At 36.0% G+C, this 24,205-nt stretch overlaps 1 protein-coding gene and 1 non-coding gene across 5 annotated transcripts in view; both read left to right on the top strand.

Annotated features, from left to right (window-relative positions):
• The window catches only part of Lrp1b (LDL receptor related protein 1B), a 1,962,444-nt gene that overhangs the window by 999,110 nt on the left and 939,129 nt on the right, over positions 1-24,205 (top strand). The gene's annotated exons all lie outside the window — the stretch shown is intronic.
• On the top strand, positions 12,480-12,624 carry LOC115063693. The gene has a single exon (XR_003843576.1). It is a non-coding gene; the product is annotated as a small nucleolar RNA SNORA13 (small nucleolar RNA).

Here is a 24,205-nt window from a genome sequence, read left to right as displayed (position 1 = left end):
TCTATTTCCATCCATTTGCTTAAGAATTTCATAAATTCATTGTTTTTAATGGCTGAGTAGTACTCCATTATGTAAATGTACCACATTTTCTGTATTCATTTCTCTGTTGAGGGACATCTAGGTTCTTTCCAGCTTCTAGCTATTATAAATAAGACTGCTATGAACATAGTGGAGCATGTGTCCTTATTACCAGTTAGAAATCTTCTGGGTATATGCCCAGGAGAGGTATTGCTGGATCTTCCAGTAGTACTATGTCCAATTTTCTGAGGAACNACCAGACTGATTTCCAGAGTGGTTGTACAAGCTTGCAATCCCACCAGCAATGGAGGAGTGTTCCTCTTTCTCCACATCCTTGCCAGAATCTGCTGCCACTTGAATTTTTGATTTAGTCATTCTGACTGGTGTGAGGTGGAATCTCAGGGTTGTAAATTAACTTAAACAAATCAGTGGCCTTTCTCTACACAAAGGATAAACAGGCTGAGAAAGAAATTAGGGAAATAACACCCTTCTCAATAGTCACAAATAATATAAAATACCTTGGTGTGACTCTAACTAATTAAGTAAAAGATCTGTATGATAAGAACTTCAAGTCTCTGAAGAAAGAAATTGAAGAAGATCTCAGAAGATGGAAAGATCTCCCATGCTTATGGATTGGCAGAATTAATATAGTCAAAATTGCTATCTTGCCGAAAGCAAACCTACAGATTCAATGCAATCCCCATCAAAATTCCAACTCAATTCTTCACAGAGTTAGAAAGAGCAATTTGCAAATTCATCTGGAATAACAAAATACCTAGGATAGCAAAAACTATTATCAACAACAACCAATTTCTAATTAAAGCAAAACTGAAATGTCACCATTATCAAAAGAGACAAAAAAGCATAGAGGTTCCTAAACACAGCAAACCAATACATACATGAGAATTTTATGAAGGTAGCAACTGGAAGACACAATTGATAGTTCCCTAGGAGTGTTTGTTTTAAAATTTTTAAATGAAATAGGCCATCATTAATATTCCATATTAAGGCCATTCTGTTTCAATACATCCAATTTATAGTTTAATAGCATTGTATCCCTTTAGTGGCTATACAGTTATTACTCAACAACTGTCTCCTGTTGACATTCTATAGCTTCAAGTTGTTTTAACACAAATATCTCTTCATACCTAATTCACAGATGAATGCTATAGCGTATTTCTATAGCAAGAAAAATTCTACAATATATTCAATATTTTAATATGTAGCTCCAAATTATTATTATCTCCCTGTAGAGCTATTAGTATCTCCTTGTAAATGTAGTAATATATATTCAGTATTTTAATATGTATGTTCAAGTTGGGTTTTTTTAAACAGATACCTGAGTAATTAACTTTGCAAACAATACAGAAATGCCTGTGAATGAGGCATTTGACATTGCACTCAGGTCAAATCTCTATGATAGCATTTTAAAATTTATTAATCTATTCTGTGGAAATACTATCCAAATATGATCTTCCCATTATGAATGAGGGCAAGAAACCATTCAGAAGTGTAACAACTTCCATTTGGCAGTTTTTAGATGTGATTTTTATCTTTAGAACATCTTTTTCATAAGTGTTGAATATGTTACAAATATATCCAAGTAATATTTTTTAGTTCTGTTTATTCTAATTTTCTTAACTTCATAAATTTACCTTTAAATTAGTTAAATTTAATAATTTAATAATTTTAATAGCCAATCAGTTTTGTTCAAAATCGAAATTGCACTCTAACATTATCTATTGTAATTTTTATCTTTTCATGGGTTTCCTTATATTTTAATTGCTTATTTTATATTATCAAAGCCTATGTACATTTTCTTAAATATATATATATATATATATATATATATATATATCCAGACCATGATAATTTTATCTGATTTTTATATAAAGTGTTTATATAATTTCTGTATTCATTTCAAAATACTATGAACCAACTTTTCTCACCTAATGGAGGAAATTTCTTCCCTTTCATTTCACACAGGAAGTTTCTTGATTGTTAGGTAATGAAAGAGCACTGCTTTTGTTGCTGTAAATACAATTGGTTTTTTAGAAACATATTTTTTTTTATAAATACTTGCTTTTTGTTCAAATTCTTCAGTTTCTTAGATGCAAAATAAAAACTTTGAAATATAATGATTATTTTAGGTATTATTCATTCTTTCTTATCTTTTTTGATTAATTTAGCTTTTAGCTCTAGAATATTATTTTTATTTTATTATTTTTAATAAATTAATTTTTTTTACACTCCAGATTTTATTCCTGCCCCTGGCTTCCACACTCTGACTAACTGTTCCACATTCCATACCTCCTCTCCACCTCTCTGTGTCCACGAGGATGTCTCTACCCCTTACCCCCACCCAACCTGACCTCTAAACTCCCTGGGGCTAGGAGCATCATCTCTGATTGAACACAGACCTAGCAGTTCTCTGCTTATATGTGTTGGGGGCCTCATATCAGCTGGTGTATGCTGCCTGGTTGATGGACAAGTGTTTAAGTGATCTCAGAGGTCCAGATTAATTGAGACTGCTGGTCTTCCTACAGGGTTGCCCTCCTCCTAAGCTTTTTTCAGCCTTTCCCTAATTTAACTACTGGGGTCAGCTGTTTTTGTCCATTGGTTGGATGCAACTATCTGCCTCTGACTCTTTCAGCTGCTTGTTGGGTCTTCTGGAGTATGGTCATGTGAGGTCTCTTTTTGTGAGTGCTCCATAGCCTCAGTAATACTGTCTGGCCTTTGGACCTCCCCTTTGATCTGGATTCCACTTTCGGCCTGTTGATGGACCTTCTTTCCATCAGGCTCCTGTCCATTTCCATCCCTGTAGATCCTTCAGACAGAAACAAATTTGGGTCAGAATTTTGACTGTAGTATGGCAACCCTCTCCCTCATTTGATGCCCTGTCTTCCTGCTCGAGGTGGGCTCTACAAGTTCCCTCTTCTTACTGTCGGACATTTCATCTAGAGCCCTCCCAGTTCTCAGACATTTCATCTAGAGCCCTCCCAGTTCTCAGAGAATCCTGAGAGTCTCTCACCTCCTAGTTCTCTGGTATATGCTGGAGGGTCCCCCCAACCTCCTACCTCTCGAGGTTACCTGTTTACATTGTTTCTGCTGGCCATTAGGGGCTTCAGTCCACTTCCCTTTCCCAATACCTGATTATGTTCCCCTCTTCCCCTCCCTGTCCCACTGCCCTCCCATCCAGACCCTTCCTCCATCCCCACTTGTGATTGCTTTCTTGCCCCTCCCAAGGGAGACCGAGACATCCGCACTTGGGTCCGTTAGCTTGTTGAGCTCTTAGAGTTCTGTGGACTGTATCTTGGGTATTCTGTACTTTTTTTTCTAATATTGACTTATTATAATGAGTAGATGCAATGCATGTCCACTTGGGTCTGAGATACCTCACTAAGGATGATATTTTCTAGTTCCATCCATTTGCCTACAAAACTCAGAATGTCCTAGTTCTTAATAACTGAGAAGTATTCTGTAAATGAACCACATTTTCTTTATCCATTCTTCTGTCATGTTCCATAACATCTGTGTTATTTCCAGCTTCTGGCTATCACAAACCAGGACAATATGAGCCAATGAAAATGTGCCCCTGTGGCATGGTATATTATCAAGAGTGGTATTGCTGGATCTTTAGGTAGTTCTATTTCCAATTTTCTGAGGAACTGCCAGACTGATTTCAAGAGTTGTTGTACCAGCTTGCAATTGTAAGCATTCCTCTTTCTTCACATCCTCACCAGCATCTGCTGTCACATGAATTTTTGATCTGCCATGAGGAGGAATTTAAGGGTCATATTGATTTGCATTTCCCTGATGATTGAGGATGGTTAAGATTTCTATAGGTGCCTCTTAGCTATTCGAGTTTCATCAGTTGAGAATTCTGTTTACCACTGTTCCCCATTTTTTAATAGGGTTATTTGGTTCTCTGGAGTCTAACTTCTTGAGTTCTTTGTATATACTGATATTAGTCCGCTATTGGATATAGATTTGGTAAAGATCTTTTTCCAATCTGTAGATTGCCATTTTGTCCTATCCACAGTGTCCTTAGCCTTACAAAAGTTTTTCAATTTTCTGAGATCCCATTTGTCAATAGTTGATCTTAGAGCCTAAGACATTGGTGTTCTGTTTAGGAAATTTTCCCCTGTGCCCATGTGCTGGAGGCTCCCAAATTTTCTTCTATTACATTCAGTGTATCTGGCTTTATATGGAGGTCCTTGATCATCTTGGACTTGAGCTTTTTTCGGGGAGTTAAGAATGGATCAATTTGCATTCTTCCACATGCTGTGTGTCCATTGAACCAGTACCACTTTTTGAAAATGCTGTCTTTTTTCCACTGGATGGTTTTAGATTCTTTGTCAAAGATCAAGTGACCATAGGTCTGTGGGTTCATTTCTGGGTCTTCAATTCTATACCATTGATCTACCTGCCTGTCACTGTACCAATACCATGCAGTTCTTATCACTATTGCTCTGTAGTACAGCATGAGATCTCGGTCAATGATTCCCCCAGATATTCTTTTACTGTTGAGAATAGTTTTCACCTTCCTGGGTTATTGTCATTCCAAATGAATTTGAAAATTGCTCTTTCTAAATCTATAAAGAATTGAGTTGGAATTTCGATGGAGATTGCATTCAATCTGTAGATTGCTTTCAGCAAGATGGCCATTTTTACTATATTAATCCTACCATTCCATGAACATGGAAGATCTTTCCATCTTCTGAGGTTTCTTTTGATTTTTTTCTTCAAAGACTTGAAGTTCTTGTCATACAGATCTTTCACATGTTTGCTTAGAATTACACCAAGATATTTTATATTGTTTGTGACTATTGTAAAGTGTGCCATTTCCCTAATTTCTAACTTCTGTTTATCCTTTGAGTAGAGGAAGGCTACTGATTTGTGTGAGTTAATTTTATATCCAGCCTCTATGCTGAAGTAGTTTATCAGCTGTAGGAGTTCCCTAGTAGAATGTTTGGGGTCATATAAGTATACTATCATATCATCTGAAAATAGTGATATTTTGACTTCTTCCTTTTCAATTTGTATCCCCTTTACCTCCTTTTATCATGTAATTGCTCTAGCTATAACCTCAAGTACTCTTGGGCCAGGAATTTGAGCAGAAGTGGTAGTATCACCTGTGTTCTCAGATGTGTCATCACTCTTGTGCGATTTGCTAACTCCTGGTGGGACCTGGATGTGGAGAGCTGTGGTACAAGGTTAACCCCAGGTGCAGATGGAAACCTGAAGGATGAAGACTTTTCTATGAAGAAAAGGGCTCACCAAGGCAACTTTTGGCCTGATGATGAAGATAGGCCTTGAGTGAGGAGGGCTAGCAGCAACCTTCTCAGAGAGCATGCAACAAAGATACTCTAGCTGGAAGGAACCTGTAATGTAAGACTCTAATGAGCCTTAATTACTGGGGACCATCTGAATGAGATATGCAGAGCTTAGAATAAATGCAAAAGCAAGAGGAATTTATTATTCCAGTGTGCTAGGGTTGTCCCAAACCCATAGGAGAGGCAGCAACCCTGGACAGACCATTCTGCGAGTTTTTATACAGTTTCCAGAGGCAGAATTGAGCATCAGCAAGTAGACACAATATTATTGGCAGAACAGTGTGCCCTTTAAACTGATTGGTCTTTAGGGAATTAGGTAGTAGGGGCATAATCAGCCTTTCCCTTCTGATCTATGGGCTGTCTAACCTGTCTCTCCCGGGAAGGGAAGGGTGGCATTTTCCAAAGGTCCTGAAATTACCTCTTCAGTGGGTCCATGTATACATATTAATGTCATGCTAAATTTCTTTCCTTGATTCCTGTGCAGATAGGCCCCTAGAAACATCCTAAGTATTAGGAAAACAGTTTTTCCCAGTGCCTCCCACTGTCTTTTGTCTCTTTGTACATTAAGAAGGTCACACTTTCTGCTGTGTTCTGCCTGTGATCTGACTGCAGTGTAACTGGGACACCGTGGACAATGGAAGATGTAAATAGATGTTCTAAGGGTTCATTCAAGCTACTAAATAAGAGCCAATAAAAAAGGAAAAGTCCAGCAACATAAATAATGAGCATGAAGTCTACTTGCTTGTTTCTCTGTCTGTATTCTTTCCTCCCTAGATCTTTTTTTCAGTATTGTAGGATAAATAGTCATAAAGCTGCTCCCTTCATCTATTAATCATCTATGCCCTAGTGTGCACTGATGGACCTTCTATTCTGTCCTCCATCCATAACCTTCTCAGGGACAGGAAAGAAGAAATGAGCCATGGCACTTTTAAACTCAGAACATGTGTTGCTAGCATCCTAGTGGTTTGAAGAGGTCAATATAGCAATTTTTCAAAATAATATAAATTGTAGAAGTTATTAGACTCTCCATACTTTTAAAGAGAAGGCTGATATTTTGTTTCTTTATTCTCTATATACTTTGGTTTAACCTCCAGTGTTTCATTTCATTTATTTAATATCCTGCATTTTTCAATATCCTTTTCTTATTGTATAAATCATCTAAGGGATGATAATGAAAAATATCTTTGGGTGTTTCTGGGTCACTAAACTGATAGAAACTTAGAAAAAGAGAAGTGAAGATTAGTAGTTCAGGATACAGATATTGCTGATTTTATATTTTTACTCTGTGTGTATGTAAAATCAATCTCTTTCACCCATAACAAGATTTATGTAGTAAAAAAAAATAAAACTAGTTCCCTTCCTTAAGTATATATGTAAGAAACCTACTATTTTTTATGCCTTAGAGAATATGAAAGCCTTTGATTGAACTTTGGTTCATTTGTTCCTTTTAATATATTTTTTGAAACATTCCTTTTGGGTAGTGGAGATAATTCAGTCAGTGAAGTAATTGTTTGACAAGTGTGAGGGCAGGAGTATGGTCCCTAGAACCCACATCAAAAGCTTAATTAGGTAGTGCTCACAAGTAATTCCAACACTAAGGTGAGACAAAATGATCCCTGGAGTTCAATAACTATTCAGACTATAGGTTAATGAGAAGCCTCATTTCAAAAGAAATGGACAGTGTTCCTTAGTTGGTACCCAACATTGTATTCTGCTATCTATCCTGTGCAAACACAGGGATGAATACATACAAAGCTTTCATTAAATATTCAGTCTTATTAACATAGTTACATAGTTGTCCTCTACACAAGTTTAAGTAATGTAAAAGATAAAATTTAAAAAAGGGAAAAGTCAGCTGAGATTATGAAGTATGTAATTAGGGTTATGGAAAAGGTGATCTTGAAATGAGCTGTGTTTATTGTAATATTTTCTGGGAGAAAGAGAAAATAATGAAAAGAGGAGAGGAGTAAGCCAAGGAGATACGTGTAAGCTCTTTAATGACATCAAATAAAATATACAGAATAGAACCTGTGCATAAAAAAACCTTATCTTCTATGAGATCACTGATCTCTGCTATAATTACAGATTTTAGACTGCATTTGGCTGTGTACTTTGTTTCTTTTATTTTGCATATTATAAAATGTATTTTTTAATCCCTAAAGATTGAGACATTACATGAAAAAAAAAAACACTAAAGTGTTTTATTTGATTTATGTTCCCTTTATTTCGCTTTCTACTTGTGTCCCCTCTTGCTCATTCTACTAAAAAATCAAAGCAATAAAAAAATATGGTACTGGTATTAAAAACACACATGTAGTCTAATGGAACAAAATGAAGACCAAAACACAACCATGCATAAATACAGTCTTCTAATATTTGATGAACATGCCAAAAACATACTTTGGAAAATAGGCGAAAAAGGTAGAATCTTCAACAAATGAGGCTGGAAAAACTGGAAATGCACCTGTAGAATAATTAAATTAAATTCATATCTATAAACATTCACAAAATCTAACTCACTATGTATAAGACTTAAATGTGCACCCAAAACACTGATGCTATTTGAAGAAAATATAGGCAGCATGATTCTAAACATAGGTGTAGAAAAGGCTTTCTGAATATAACCCCATTTGTAACAGGAATTTAGTACAAATATTGACAAGTAGAATTTCATGAAACACCAAATTTCTCACAGATTGATAAATAGTCAAATTAAAGTAGCAGAAACATGTAGAATGGAGGAGAATGTTTGGTGCCATACTTATGACAAGGTATCAATTCCTAGACTACATGAAGATCTAAAACCAATTACCTATTCAAAAAATGGGCAAGGGAACTTAACACAGTATTTTCAAAAGTAAACACAATAAAAAAGGAATATCTCTAAAATATTCTTTGTCCATATCAATTGAAATTTTATCAAAAATCCAGTGTCAGAAAATAGAAGACTTCCCAGGGATATCCATCAATAATGCCATATTGTGTTATACTAAGATTAGGCACATTCCCTTCATATGAACAAGCCAACCCAGTAGAAAGCAATAGGTTCCAAAACAGGCAAAAATCAGAGACCAACAGTTGTCTAATAGCACCTAAGACCCACTCAACAAGAGAGAAATTATGTGTTGTACTGGAAATATGGTCAACTATCAAAGGCTAGTGATGTCATAGCTTGTGGAGTAGCACCTATAACTGGTACTTCATTAAACCAGCATAATCAGAACCTACATTATAAGCACTTATACTCTCATTTTCAGATAAGGATAGGTCTCACCCCTCATTAAAGATATCTTGTTGCAACAGAATAAGATCATTAGAGAATAACAAATCTGATCACAATGCACATGATATGTGATGGGGTAGTGTCTAGAACCACCAGGCACACATCTAACATGATTCCTCCACATATGGCTGAGGATCCTAGAAAGAGTGAAAGAAGGGCTGGGAAGATGATAGGAGCTAGGGGATCAGGATCTTATCTGTAAGACTTTGTCTCCTAGAGATGTCAGAGAGGCTATGACTGCCTAAACAAGACCTGTGGACAAGAAAAATAGATATGCCAATGTCAAACAAGGAAAACTGGTCTTCCACCGTAGGCAAAGAACTACAGGCAAACAAGAAATGCAGGAAGGAGAAGAAAAAAAATCTTACCTTAATGAATAACCCTTGAACTCATTTTCCAATATCAAGTTGTCAGCACTGAAATAACACATATATATGTAAAATTATATAGGCTTGATAGGTTATATCTAGATATTTTGAGATATATGTCATATGAAAAGAATGAATGAAATAACGTGAGAATGAGAGAGAAATAGAGAGAGAAGGAGAGAGAGAGAGAGAGAGAGAGAGAGAGAGAGAGAGAGAGAGAGAGAGAGAAAGTTTGCAAGCAATAGATTGGAAGACATAAAAGAAAGGGGTGAAAGACTGTAATTATAATTTCAAAAATATTTTAAAAGAAACATTTTGTTTTTAATTATAAAAGGAATTTTTAAAATTCCATATCACTTAAAATAATTTGTCTGGGACTGGGCGATAGCTGAGTTCTGCCAGCCCTCCAACATACACACCACCAGGGCCAGCTCTCCTGCTTTTCCCAGAAGAGCGGTGCAGCCAGCACTACTGTTTGTGGCAGGCAACAAGGGGCAGGATGAGTTTTGTGGTACCCAAGCCATCAGGACCAGCTCTTTCACAGTTCCCTAGTAGTCAAGGGGCAGGGGCAGCTCTCCTGTTCTCATGCCTTTAGGGCTGTCACACTTTTGTCCCCTCCACCAAGGCCAGTTCTACTATGAAGTATTGAAAGTATGACAGAAACCAGACCAATGATACACTGCAATGGATTTTCTAGTGAATCTTTTTGGACAAAAGGGCATATTGTGTGACATACAGCAGCATCCATAGTGAGATGTTTGTTTTGCTTTCTTGTGTTGTGTTGTGTTGTGTTTTATTTCTTTAGAGGTGGCAAAGATGAATTGTGAATATGGAGGGAAGGGTAAATGAATGAGATTGGATAGCATCATGTGAAATAAAACAAAAACATTAAAAAATGATCTGTCTGTAAAATATAGCAGTAAGCTTGCTAGTTCTTTAGTTACATTTCTAATCTAAACTTCTTGTTACTTATTTCCAATAGCAGAGTATTGAACAAGGATCCAGGGAAAGATAAATAAAACATTTAATAAACTGGAACAAGATAATTGTGAGGAAAGACAAATAGCTGTATATTTTTAAAAAGTAAGACTTGTAAATATATAAATGAGCTATTGGTTTGCACTGTGCTTTACTTCACTAACAAAGAACTATTAATCTTGCAGAAAAGTGGTTTAGATGGTGATATTATAGCATTTCAGCAGAAATATACAAATTTAATATATCACAAATCATGATGCAGAACTTACGTTTTAATTTTACATCATATCAGATGTGAAAATATATCAGAAAATATGGCATTTGAATTGTAGCCTTTAAAATATAGAAGCACATAAAATACCAATCATCTAAAGAAATTGAGAAACAATGCTGGGAAAATATTTGAAATAGTTCCTTAAAAACCTGATAAACTATATGTACATGTTTAAGGCTTTACTTCTAAAAAGACCAAAGCTGGTGCTTTAAAAAATACTATTAAAAATTCACTCTGTTTTGGCATTCCTGAGACATTGTTGCTTCAAGATATTGACTTTCTATGCCTCACCCCAATCACGAAACATCAAGAGATACAATCCTTCCTGTGGCAAAGATTTAAATGGAGTGGTCCTTTTAATCCCTGAGATATGGTTCACTGTAAAATATCAGATTTATAATAGAATTTATAGGTAATTCTAAACAAGGCATAGTTTAACATTCACATTGATTATTTAATTTAAACCTAGCAATTACACTGCAAGGTTTTATTCTGATTTTTTTTTCTATTTTATAGGTGAACACACAGAGATTCATTTAGGTTAATGCCTTGTCAACGTCTCAGAGCTGATAAAGGGTGTTGCTTGTGCTTAAACACAAATCAACTATTTGAAGAAGCTACTCTTTAAAAAATATGCAAATGGATTAACCTAGAAGCTATTCCAAGGTTCCCACAAAAAGATTTCATATTATTTTTCTTATTTTTCAACTGCTATTATGGCAGCGTTCAGGTCACGGTGGACTCCAGAATGTGCCTTTGACTTGCCGAAGAGCTTAACTAGGACCTCTCAGGCTGTCATGACTCACTGTGCATTCTTGTCAAGAGTCTCTCAATGCTGAAAAAGCAGGAGAATTAAAACAAAACAAACAAATCTCTGTCTGAAAAACAGATTGCCTTTTGTTCACATTTCTGGTTCGGAGCCCAAAGCATAAAACTCACAACATCTCCAGACCTGGCTGGACAGATGGCACAACAGTTAAGAACAAGTACTTCTCTTTCAAAGAATCAAAGCCCCAGTACCCATATGAGACATCTCACAACCACCCGTGACTCCAGTTCCACAGTATCCAACTCCTTCTTCTGGCACCATGGGCACTGCGCTCTCATGCCCAAATCCACACTCAGACACAGCAGACATACAAAATTAAAAATATTTTTGTGAAGTACAAATACAATACACATTTCATAGCTTATTCGTGGGAATAAACTATATCCATAGCATTTCGTTTACTTCAGATAGTCATTGAAAGTTTATAAAACATTTTCCCAAAAGACTATATAGTTGGAAAAATGACAATATTCTATATAACCTAGCAAACATTAGGGTGACTCATACCCCCAAACCATTATGCATCATCACAAAAGATAGACTGGGTTGACTGTAAGAGCTCAAAGAAAAAGATATCGGCTGCAAAACAGTGTTTGACAGACACAACAAAGTAGTTGCACACTAGACTCACAACTTAAGACTTGATGCACAAAACTTGCACAACCTAAGGCCAGCCTTAATCCCAGCATGGATGGAGGAGAGGCTCAGAAGTCTCTACTCCTTTCTGAAGAGCTATTGACAATCGATGGCTACTGAGTAAGGGAGATGACGTTTTCTTCAGGGGAGCAGATGTGAGGGGCTCTCTAGGCTACAGAAGAAGATCCCAGACCCATATGTACAAGTAGAATACTAAAACATCTCAGTGGCCATTAAAGGAAAAGAGGGGGCACTGGAGCTTGGGAGAGAAAAGTGGTGGGTTAACTGAAGAAGGGCTTCCCGGGGAAATAATAGGAAATATTTTTATCAAAATACATTATATGCATACATAAATATTAAGTAAAATATTCTAAAAATAAATTACATTTTATGTTGAAATTGTTCTAAAGTGGTGGGTTAACTGAAGAAGGGCTTCCCGGGGAAATAATAGGAAATATTTTTATCAAAATACATTATATGCATACATAAATATTAAGTAAAATATTCTAAAAATAAATTACATTTTATGTTGAAATTGTTCTTTGTGGAATTGAAAATATTCAGCTATTAACAACTTTATACCTTGAAAATAAATATGGTGATCATTGGAGAGATGAATGTATCTAAACATTACAACTTTGTTGACCAATGTAAAAGAAAAGAATTAAACATAAACACAAAATGCAATGGAAACTTAAACACTGACAAAATACATTCTATAAAACCAGAAAGAAATACTATCACTGAGAGAAGGGATGGCTTGTGTATACATTATATATGTCTATTAAGAAAATGTCTCACTAGTGAATGTGGTGTCAAAAAAGGCATAAATAAATGCTTTGCAGCCTTTCCTGTCCCTGGAGTTTGGTATCTTGGGTATAGGAACTGCATAAGTAACAGTAAAAAAAAAAAAAGTCACAACAAATCCATTTCTTTGTATGCTAACCAAATAAAGGCATAATCTTATATCTGGCATTGATATAAAATTAACTTTCAAAATAAAGATACCATGATTTCATTCTCCAAAACTCTGTTAGAATACCAACATAAAAACAATCTAAAATTAATTTCCCTTCACTAAAATTTTAGCTGTATTACAAAATATATTTTGATTAAAGTTTTCTTTCATACATTACTTTCAAAGATAATAATTTCAAGTGTGGCAAGTTTGGTTTCTCTATACACACTGTATTTGTGAGTGTAGGGATAGATAGTGCTATCTCATAGGAGTTGAGTATTTCTTTCCAGGATTTCTACTTAAGAACCCCATTCAATGAAACTGTTGAAACATGAAAAGTATTTTTTATGATCGTTTGACAAAATACATGATCATGACTGTGATAGATCTTCAGTCTGATGAAGCACTAATTTACTTGTTGAAAATGAAACAAAAGACAATTCTTAGGCCAGAATAACATTGCATTTGACACTTATTTCTTGCTGTGTGAGAACAATGTAATGTATACAGAGTGGGCACTTAATACCTATCCTGGATTTAATTGCACTGAAAGAAGAAAAAAAGAAAGAAAGAAAGAAAGAAAGAAAGAAAGAAAGAAAGAAAGAAAGAAAGAAAGAAAGAAAGAAAAAATTGAGAAAGAGAAGAGAGTAAAGAATTAATAGGGGGAGTCTTGTTTATCATTTGAGGTATTTGGGAGTCTTCAAAATCTTAAAAATATATGCATTCATATATATTTAGTAATTTCTAATATTCATCATTAGAGCAGTATTTTAAATTCATATTTTATTTTATTATGTTATTGAAAAATTTATACAATATATTCGATAAGCTTTTCACATAAACCTTACATAAGTTTTCCATCTCTTTACCCACCAAAGTACTTTTCTCTCTCACTTTCAAGACAGCCAAAAGCGGCCTCTTGTGAGGCTATGCCAGAGCCTGGCAAACACTGAAGTGGATGCTCACAGCCAGCTATTGGATGGAACACAGGGTCCCCAATGGAGGAGCTAGAGAAAGTACCCAAGGAGCTGAAGGGGGCTGCTACCCTGTAGGTGGAACAACAATATGAACTAACCAGTGCCCCCTGAGCTTGTGTCTCTAGCTGCATATGTAGCAGAAGATGGCCTAATCGGCCATCATTGGGAAGAGAGGCTCCTTGGTCTTGCAAACTTTATATGACCCAGCACAAGGGAAGGCCTGGGCCAAGTAGTGGGAGTGGGTGGGTAGGGGAGCAGGGGTGGGGGAGGTATAGGGAACTTTCGAGATAGCATTTGAAATGTAAATAAAGAAAATAATAATAATTTTTTTTTAAAAAGGAAAGACAATAAAAGAAAAATAGCCCACCTGATTTGCAGCTATAATAAGCAACCTGCAACCCGAAAGTCTCAATGCCCACCCCAATTAATACCCTTAAAGGGTACATGATGCCACTGAAGATTGCTCTAAACAGCTAGATGGGGAGATAAGGACTATTTTCTGTAGCACAGAGTGACATTATATGAAAGGCAACACTGAAAAGCTCTTAAAGCATCCTAAATTGTTTTTCCTTCCTTCAAATGTCAAAATACCTATCTCAACAGATATTGTTTTTTGCTTTTTTTATTATTATTATTTTCTTGATTTACATTTCAAATGTTATCCCGAAAGTTCCCTATACCCCCCTGCTTGTGGACGTTGTACATCGTGGTGCGGAGCCTAGTGCGCACCACGATGTACAACGTCCACAAGCAGTGTGCTGGGTCATATAAAGTTTGCAAGACCGAGGGGCCTCTCTTCCCAGTGATGGCCAGTTAGGCCATCTTCTGCTACATATGCAGCTAGAGACACAAGCTCAGGGGGTACTGGTTAGTTCATATTGTTGTTCCACCTACAGGGTAGCAGCCCCCTTCAGTTCCTTGGGTACTTTCTCTAGCTCCTCCATTGGGGACCCTGTGTTCCATCCAATAGCTGGCTGTGAGCATCCACTTCTGTGTTTGCCAGGCACTGGCATAGCCTCACAAGAGGCCGCAATATCAGGGTCCCTTCAGCAGAATCTTGCTGGCATGTGCATTAGTATCTAGGTTTGGTGGCTGATGATGGGATGGATTCCCGGATGGGGTAGTCTCTGGATAGTCCATCCTTTCATCTTAGCTCTAAATTTTGTCTCTGTACCTATATCCTTTCATGNGTATTTTGTTCCTTATTCTAAGGAGGAATGAAGTATCCACACAATGGTCATCCTTCTTGGTTTTCTTCTGTTTTGCATAATGTATCTTGGGTATTCTAAGTTTCTGGGCTAATATAAGCTTATCAGTGAGTGCATATCTAGTGANTTCTTTTGTGATTGGGTTACCTCACTAAGGATGATATCCTCCAGATACATCCATTTGCCCAAGAATTTCATAAATTCATTGNTTTTAATAGCTGAGTAGTACTCCATTGTGTAAATGTACCACAGTTTCTGTATCCATTCCTCTATTGAGGGACATCTAGGTTCTTTCCAACTTCTGGCTATGATAAATAAAGCTGCTATGAACATAGTTGGAGCATGTGTCCTTATTACCAGTTGGAAGATCTTCTGGGTATATGCCCAGAAGAGGTACTGTTGGGTCCTCCGGTAGTACTATGTCCAATTTTCCGCCAGACTGATTTCCAGAGTGTCAACAGATAGTTTTAAATTACNTTTTTCTTTCAAGATTTTCTGTCCCTAGTATCTCNCTTAAGAGTGGAATGAAAGAAATAACTTGACTGGAGATGGCACAATCTTTGGCAGGATGGTAAGAAAGTTTAAATAAATTCCACTTTGACCAGCTTCTAGGTCTTAGTAGATATTGATTATCATTTGCCACTGAGATTAGTAGAAACTTGAGGAGAAAATAAACTTTTAGTATGTCAAAAAAAAATGAAAGCCAAAAGTAAAATGAATAAAGAAGAAACACATAAAAACAGAGAAATAAAAATTTTTAAGCAAATGAGCAAAACCAATACTACAAAAACATGCCAAAACAAATATGTTTTACAAATATCATTGGATTCATTTTGTATTGATAAACTACTCCTGAGCATGGGACCTGCCCTGGTGTGTGGCTGATATACCCAGTGACACTCTATTAGAAAAAAGCAATACTCCTATTGGAAGCGAGTACCATGTGCACGTATCTTCTTCTTTAGCAGTTAGACTCTGTGTCCCTTGCCCCTTCTCAGAGCTGGGAATCCATATGGCTGGAACCTGCACAGGTCCTGTGCACACTGCCAGAGTCTCTGTGACGTCATATGTGCACCTGTGCACACTGCCAGAGTCTCTGTGAGGTCATGTGTGCACCTGTACACACTGCCAGAGTCTCTGTGACATCATATGTGCACCAGTGCTGTTGTGCTCAAAGATGGTGTTTCCTTGGAGCCATCTATCACCTCTGGCTCTTAAAATCTTTCCTCTCCCTCTTCCATATAAATGCTTTAGCCTTGCAGGAATGTACTGATGAAGACATCCCATTTAGGAGTGAATTCTCCAAAACCTCTCACTTTCTATACATTTCCTAGCTGTGAATCTTTGTGTTAATTCAAACCTAATAATGTAAGATGAAACTTTTCTAATAATTTCTCATAATAATTTCTCAGTTATTTGATTATAGTTATCCTGATATATTTTTGAGACTACTGTGAAAGACATTTGTAAATGTCGCTTTTATTTTCCTCATATGATGGGTTAAGATGAGAGGCATACCCTGGCTTTGTGAATACATCATACTGGCTGAACCCAGAGGATTTCTTTTTCTGTTCAAACTATATTAGGCGTAGGGCTGGAAGCTTCTAACCTATGTATAATCTAATCTTTCAAGCTAATTCAATCTAGCTTCTCTCAGCTTCTGACTGACTTGTTCTTCTTGGCCTCATACTACCTTTGACAACATGGCCTAATCTGGCTCCTTCTCATTCTCTGGATTGTTCTGTTTTCACCGATGTGTGCCTTGTTCTCTGTGCAAGCTATTTCTGTAAAACTGCCCTGGTAAAATTGCCATACACACGTACCAGTTACCACCACCACATATCACACAACATACACCATGAATTGTGTTGGAAATTCGATGGCTATTGCATTGAATCTGTAGATTGTTGCGAGTGACATTTACAAATGCCTTTCATAGTAGCCTCACCACACACCATACACCAACCCTTTTTCTATCTCTTGCTATTCTTAAGCAGCCTCTCTTTCCTGTGTTGTTCTCATTTGAATTGGGAGTATCCTATCTCTAACTCATTTTGACAAATTTTTCCCTGATTCATCATGCCCTCAGCCTCTCACTTTCAAATGTGGCTGCTTCCTTCTACAAAGTAACCTTACCTTCATTGTTTGGGATTAAAAGTGTGTACTAAGGGAATTATCTGCATCCCAGCCAGATGATTCTGTAATCCAGGGCGTCTCTGCATTCATAGTTTTTGATGTGATGACTTGACAGAGCAACTATGTTGCTGGATTAAAAATTCTTTATAGGCATTGTTTCCCTGGTTTACTTTTTCAGTCTTTTTGCCATGTGTATATAGAAAGGATATCTATTTTTCAGTGCTTCTTTTGTATCCTGCTACATTGGTGAAAGCCTATCAACTATAAAAGTGTTCTTGTAGACCTTTTAATGTCCTTTATGTGTAAAATCATATTATAGGCAAATAAAGATTCTTCAGTTTCTTCCTTTCCAATTTCTATTTCCTGGATCTCCTTCAGTTGTTTTATTGTTCTTGCTAGGACTTCAAGTACTATATTAACTAGGCATGGAGACTATGGAGAACCTTGTCCTAATTTTAGTGGAAGTGGGTTGAGTTTCTCTCTGTTTAGCTTAATGTTTGTTTTAGGCTTGAAGAACATTGCTTTTATTATGCTGAAGTTTGTTCCTTGAATCTCTAGTCTTTCCAACACTATAATGAAATGATGTTGGCTTTTGTCAAAGACCCTTTCTGCATTTCATGAGATGATTGTGTGGTTTTTGTCTTTCATCCTGTCTTTGCGGTGGCTTGTGTTTAATGACTTACATATGTTGAACCATCCCTGACTTTCTGAGTTAAAACCAGTCTGATCATTCTAGATAACCTTTTCTATGTGTTCTTGGATTTGGTTTGGAAGAATTTTATTGAGAACGTTGGTATCTATGTTCATAGGACTATTAGTCTTTACAAGATTACATATTGATAGAAATTTGAAGGAGTATTTCATATTCCTCGAAGTTTGGTAAAATTAGTTGCAGAATCCATTTGGTGCTTTGTTTGTTTTGTTATTGTGTTTCATTTTGATTGTTTTACTTTTTGTTAGGACATATTTAATTTTTGCCTATAATTCACTACTGGTTGTGGTCATGTTAAAATAGCTCCTATAATCTTGATTTAACTTTGATCAATTGTATATTTCAAGAAATTTATACATTTCTTTTAGTTTCTACAATTTAGAGGAATATACATTTTTAAGTTATATTCTTTAGATTATATGAAATTTCCTCAGTATGACTTGTAGTGCCATCTTTCCCCCCACATTTTTTTAAAATGTGGTTCTTCTCTCAACATTTATTAGTTAATTTAACTAGGGTTTAATCAATCATCAATTTTCACAAAGAACCAACTATTTATTTCATTGATTACTTCTTGTTTGATCATTGTTTTGTTTTTTGCTTATTTCTATTTCATTGAATCCAATTCTGACTCTGTTTATTTTTTTCCTGTCTACATCTTCTGGGTATTATTTTTTCATGTTGTTTTACAGTTTTCACATATGTCAATAAGTTTACTGTTGGATCATTTCATTAATTAAACATAGGCATGTAGTAATGTAATACTTTGTCACGGTAGTTTCTTTGCATATATGTTTTGCTATATTGTGTTTTCAGCTTCATTCAATTCTAAGAAGTTTTTAATTTTCTTCTTATTTTCTGTTTCAACCCAATTTTTATTTTGTATTGAGTTGTTCAGCTTCCACAAATTTGTATGCTTTCTGCCATTTATATGTTGGTCAATATACAGGCTTAACTCATGGTGGTCAGATAAGAAACAGACTGTTATCTCAAATTTTTAGAGTTGTAACTTGCTCTGAATCTTAGTATGTGGTCAATTATGTGTAAAATTTCATCACCTGATGAGAAGAAAGTGCATTCTTTAGTGTTTGTGCAAAATGTTCTATAGATGTCCCTTAGGTCCATTTGATTTATGATCTTATTTAAAGGCAGCATTTCTCTGTTTAGTTTTGTGTTGAGAGACCTGTCTTTGATGAGAATGCATATATTTAGGTCAGCTATTATCACTATGTGAGGATCAGTATGTAGTTTTAGCTGTAGTAATGTTTCTTTTATAAACTTGTATGACTTTATGCTTGGTGCATAGATGTTTGAAATTGCCTTTGATGGATTTTTCTTTTATTGAGTATTTAGTGTTCTTCTTTATCTCATTTTATTTATTTTGGTTTGAAGTCTATTTTCTTTTTTTTTTCTTTTTTTTTCTTTATTTACATTTCAAATGCTATCCCAAAAGTTCCCTATACCCCACCTCCACCCCTGCTCCCCTACCCACCCACTCCCACTACTTGGCCCTGGCCTTCCCCTGTGCTGGGTCATATAAAGTTTGCAAGACCAAGGGGCCTCTCTTCCCAATGATGGCTGATTAGGCCATCTTCTACTACTGCAGTAAGTTTCCCTGTGTGGTGGCAGCTTTACAAAGTAGCGGATCCTTGACAAGCAGTTTGAGAGAGTATGGTATATTTTATTAATTGAATTCATTACTAAGTCAACCAGTTATGGAAAAAATAAGTTATACTTCAGGCTACCATTCAAATGTGTTTCCAAAAGTGGATCTACAGAGAATAGTTGTGGTTTGTTAATGAGAAATAATAATTTGAACTGCCTGAAACTAATTTAGGAATGTGTTAGTCTATGGTCTAAGCTTTTATATTTATGTTTTCCTTTGTGGAATATTTGAAAATTACTTCCAGGTAAAAATTAAATTTAAAGAAAACTGTGCTCTACATTTGACATACCAAATGCTTACTGTTTATTCCGAGTAAATTAAAATTAGATCTACTGTAGAGAGTCCACACATGCAGTGATTGATTCATTTAGTAGAAAGTTTTCACAATGTTCTACTTTTATTGAAATACAACAATTACACGTGTTATAAGGCATAAGTGATAATGATTTGCCATCACCTTAGCACAAGTTTTCTGTCAGTGAATACAATTGTTATGATTTCCCTATGTTGAGCACATCTAGATTTCTTTCCACTAAGTATTTTGAAATACTGACTCATCAATGCTATTTTCAGTGACAGTTACTCTGCTGTCATGTGGTGAATTAGAAATGACTTCTTCTACTCAACTGTTCCTCTGTCTATGCCACACATTTGCTATCTGTCTTCTGCTTCACCTACCATTCCCGGGCTCCAATGTTCAATATTCAGTTTTATCGTTCTTCAGGATTAGATTTTGAGAATCTGCAAACAATGAGGTGTCATGTTTATTACTCTACATGTGACTTATGTCCTAAATCCATAGTGCTGCAAATGGCTGAATTGCGTTCTTGTTTGGGGGTGACTAATACTTCATAACACACATGCCTTTTTCATTATTGATTCATTTGTCATGGACATACAGGTTGATTCCATCACATAATAATTGTAAAAAAATAAGACAATAAATATGGAAGTTGAGTTTCATCGTACTAACCTTCACTTCTTTTGAATATTTAACCCTTTATTAGGATCCTAGATTATATGAGTGCTTTGTCCTCCATTCTTTTTTTTTTTTTTTCTTAAATTTAGAAAACAGTATTTCCCTGTCCTGAATTAAGACTGCCTTCCCATATCCTTTAGTAAATACTGTTGACGGGAAATATTTAAAAAGAATAGGCAGTTTTCTGCTCTAGTGCCTGCAACTCTCTGCCCTGGTGGCCTGACCAGCCAAGCACTGGTGGGCAATGGCGGACCGGTTTTTATCTCATGGAAACCGACTCAGAACTCCACAATCCCTACCCAGTTTGCTAGGTTCCCACTGGTGGATCGCTACCATTCCAGCCCCCCGGCTTCAAATCCCCAAATTGCACCTCAGGCAAACACATGCTTTGCCACTCTACCTTTCTCTCTTGAACACAGACAAGCCTCCGTGCAAAGGAAAACGCAACACACACTTAGTTCAGAAACAATGGTAACTTAATCGCTGGGCACAACAACTAAAATCCTAACTTGTATGCCTTATTAAATCAAAACCCTCCAGTGGCGAATCCTGAAGGATCTGCCATGGAAACCTGGAAACCAGAGACACCTGTAGCTATATCTTGTCCTCATACTATCCCTGTCTAAAAGGACCTCTCTACTGCTTCCTCTCTTCCTCCTCCAACCTGGAAGTCCCTCCTACTCTCCCAGTGATTGGCTCCTTTATTCATTAGGGGACTGGTTCACAAGAACAGCACCAGGCCCTTCCACTACAAAATACCACAGCCTCGGCAATAACCGTACTTGTTATATGATATACTCATCATTTATCTGTCTGAAGTCACAACATGGTTCTTGACCACCTAACTCAGTCCCCTGTTCCTGTGCTATGCTTACTGTGGAGGTATGGTCCATATCTGATCTAGGTCTTTTCTCTGGCTACTCTCTTCACAAAGGTCTTCATCCTTGGTGATGACATGGCACATTTTGTCTTGATTGCTTCTTAGTGAAATATTCCCTGAGATTCTGATTTAGCACTGTCCCACTTATGTTTCTTAGCACATTTTGTGTTTTACTTTTGTCCAGAGCACTTTCATCCTGTAAGACTTTATTTTTTTATTTCTTATTTATATTCCCCATTTATACCAAACTAAAATTGACATCATAAAATGATGGCACTTTTTAAAAACTGCTATTATTTTCTGTATACCCATCTCCTCATGTATTACCTGGCACATAATAGGTCTATAATACTTAAATGTTAAAAGTATCCTGATAATTATAATTTCTATATAATTTGTGAGGTAATATATTGATGTTACCAATTCACCTTTAAACAATTAAAAGTTAAAATAAACTTAAATGCTTCAGGTAGAGGGAGAGGAACACAAAACTTTAGTGTGAAGTTTGAGATATCTCTCACTTGATCAATCTTTATTGCTATGAATACTAAACTTTACAATAGAGGCGCATCACCTTTCTTCTCTTATATATTTTTTCTTATATGTATGTGAATATATATATATATATTCACATACATATATATATATATATATATATATATATATATATATATATATATATATTTGGTTGTATGTGTGGGAATAGAAGCATACATATGTGTGTGGACAGACCTAGATATCTGCTCCTCAATCAGTCTTCACTCATTTTGAGTCGGATTTTATGGCTGAACATAACTTGAAATTTTCAACTAGACTAGGAAGCCAGGTTCACTCTAGCATGCTGGCCTCTTCTTCATGAGTCCAAGGAGGTGCTGCCCTTTTTATCCACAGTTCTCTCTCTCTCTCTCTCTCTCTCTCTCTCTCTCTCTCTCTCTCTCTCTCTCTTTCCCTCTCTGTGTTTCACACTTACAATCTATGTTGTGCATACAAAACTCAAAGATGGTCTCCATCAATCACAAAATAACAAATTATAGTAAAAAAATTTAAAGATACATGCATTAAATATAATGATGCTAATTCTGTTATCACGTACTTTCTTCCTTATTAGTGAAAGAAAAACAAGCCGCTTTGCCTCTTTTTTTGTTTGTTTGTTTTTAAATCATGGACCCAGGATTAGATGTTTGAATAGGAAAAGATAGATGGCATTCAAGTGTTTTGGTTTGTCATTCAGAGTTATTATCTGCCAGGAACAATATCCGTGACAGAACTGAAAACATAACCCTGGAAGCTTTAGAAGAATATACCTTCTTATGTGAAGTAAGAACCGGAAGAAAGTCCAAGGGGTAGTGATTGTCAGCAAATATTATGAGTTGTTGAGAAGTCAAGTCAATATAATAAGGAGCTGAAAATCATTTCATGTGGCCACCACTTTGGACTGTTAGACCAAATGACTATACAATAACAACAAAAGTATACTTTAAGGGTACACCTTACAAATGATATTTGTATCATTTATTTTCTTGCTTCTTGCCACTCCATTTTTCAGACAGGGTCTCAATTATGTAGTTTAGGCTATCCTCAAACTCATGGACCTTCCAGTGTATACCAATGAGTGCTAGGATAACAAGAATGAGCTAGCACAAGTGGTCTCTTAAAAAAAAATGATGCTAATCTCTGAATCTAGTTTCCTCATATGTCATACATAATATATGCATTTCACTAAACAATTACAGAAGTTTGATGCATAGAAAATTTCTGCGCTGAAAATGTTAACTGGTGACTTAATGGCCTCAGAGCCATAGTTTGTTTGTTTTTTTAAATATGATTTAAGTTCTAATGACAGAAAGATTTCTCATGTCACCAAATGAATCACTACCTTTACCACATCTCCACTCCTGAATTCTACCACGTGAGTCATTACTCAGAATTTGTATGTTTGACAGAGATAACATCTGGTCAACTTCAGGAGCTGGGTTTCTTTCCTGCTGCTATACTCCCTTCATAAACTATGGACATATGGATTGTTAACATGCCTTAAGCCTCTAGCAAAAAACAGCCTCCTATGATAAAAGAATAAAGTCAAATCACTAGGCAGGGTTAATATATATATCTTCAGAAAAATACAAATCTTGGAAATCTTAACAAAACATGAGAGAAAATAACAGGAATATTGCTTTCTCTTTCTCTATCTCTCTGTTTGTCTCTGTCTCTCTCTCTGTCTCTTTCTCTCTCTGTCTCTCTGTATCTGTCTCTTCTCCTCTCTCTCTCTCTCTCTCTCTCTCTCTCTCTCTCTCTCTCTCTCTCACACACACACACACACACACACACACATACATACCATGATTTTATTTTAAAGAATGACTATTTTAGAGGAAGAAGAATCCTCGTTGTATTTTTGCTTCACAGCTTCACAGGCCCATTATGTTTGTAAGGTAACTGTAGGAAGAAAGATGCATTATTACAAATGTAGTAGTCAGGTAACTACCTTCAAGGGTATCATTTGACTGGAGTGAAGCACAGCCATGGGATGCCCCTCAGTTAGAAATAGAACATTTTTTGGCATCAGTATGCTGTTGTCTTGAAATGCGAGTGTATCAGCACACTTATATTTGAGATTTCCTCTGGCAATAATTTTAGCTCCATTTTTAAATTTAATTTTTATTTGATATTTTATAATAGTTCCATAAATCAATTTAATCTGTTAAATAACTACTCTTCAGTATTTCAGGGAATACTGCCAATTTTAAAAATTGCATGTGTGTTCCAATTGAACTTAGATGTGTGTGTGTTTGTGTGTGTGTGTGTATTATAATATGGCTTCTCCCATCAAGTGTATGACTAAACAAAATGGCTCGCTGACTATTATAGTGTTTTTTTTCCCTTTTAGTGAAAATAGATTTTTTTCTTCACATAATGTATTCAGTTTATGTTTTCCTTTTCCCTAGATACACCCAGTTCCTCTCCATC

Source organism: Mus pahari, chromosome 3 (assembly GCF_900095145.1).
Source record: "Mus pahari chromosome 3, PAHARI_EIJ_v1.1, whole genome shotgun sequence".
Lineage (NCBI taxonomy): Eukaryota > Metazoa > Chordata > Mammalia > Rodentia > Muridae > Mus > Mus pahari.
Note: the sequence above shows the minus strand (reverse complement) of the source record. Positions and strands in the feature narration are given on the sequence as shown.